Source organism: Palaemon carinicauda, chromosome 9 (genome assembly GCF_036898095.1).
Source record: "Palaemon carinicauda isolate YSFRI2023 chromosome 9, ASM3689809v2, whole genome shotgun sequence".
NCBI lineage: Eukaryota > Metazoa > Arthropoda > Malacostraca > Decapoda > Palaemonidae > Palaemon > Palaemon carinicauda.
This window is the reverse complement of record NC_090733.1, coordinates 142,042,293-142,043,303: the sequence shown is the minus strand read 5'-3', so window position 1 is coordinate 142,043,303 and position 1,011 is coordinate 142,042,293.

Sequence of the window (1,011 nt, the reverse complement as noted above, 5' to 3'; positions counted from 1 at the left end):
GTGTTTTGATCATTTTAAAAAAATTGAATTTGTTGTAAAGGACAACCAAAACTTTAAGGTGTTTTGAAAAATGTGGTGTCCTTTTCTATCTAATTTCATGTGAACAGAAATTCTATAAAACTGTGATATTTTTTTAATGATACAAAGCATCTTGAATGTTCAATCTAGACATATATTATATAATTATATTTAATTATATGCACTTAAATGAAAAATAAACTTACGATCTTTTTTATGATACAAAGCTTCTTGAATATTCAACTAGGCCTATATATATATATATATATATATATATATATATATATATATATATACACTTATATGTACTTAAATGAAAATTAAACTTGGGTAAACATTATTATTTCCTAAATCTGTGGCAAGCAAGGTCTATGAAGTAGAATATGTATTCTATAGACCTTATTGTCAAGTTTCCTAAGGATAGGTAGAATTATGATGCTAGTCCTGTGTAGTGTCATAAATCAAGTCTCTCAGTAACTATATTCATACAATTTATACCTTTCATTACTGTTCTGGAAGCTACTTTAAAGGTTTAAAGGCCACTCATGAATGGCAGAGGCAAGGGACAGTGACATTGCCCCATCAAGCAGGACAATGCCCTAGAGACTGACCATATATACATATGATCAGCGCCCAAGCCCCCTCCACCCAATCAAGGACCAGGGAGGGCCAGGCAATGGCTGCTGGTGAGGTTGCAGCGGCAACAGAAACTAAAGAGTTTGAGCGAGACTCGAACCCCAGTCTGGTTTTCACTAGTTAGGGACGTAACCACATCGGCCACCACAACAAAATCACTTTTTATGAGAGAGAGAGAGAGAGAGAGAGAGAGAGAGAGAGAGAGAGAGAGAGAGAGAGAGAGAGAGAGAGAGTATTATTTTCTGTGTGAGAGAGAGAGAGAGAGAGAGAGAGAGAGAGAGAGAGAGAGAGAGAGAGAGAGAGAGAGAGAGAGAGAGAGAGAGTATTATTTTCTGTGAAAATAAATTTAATTTTTGA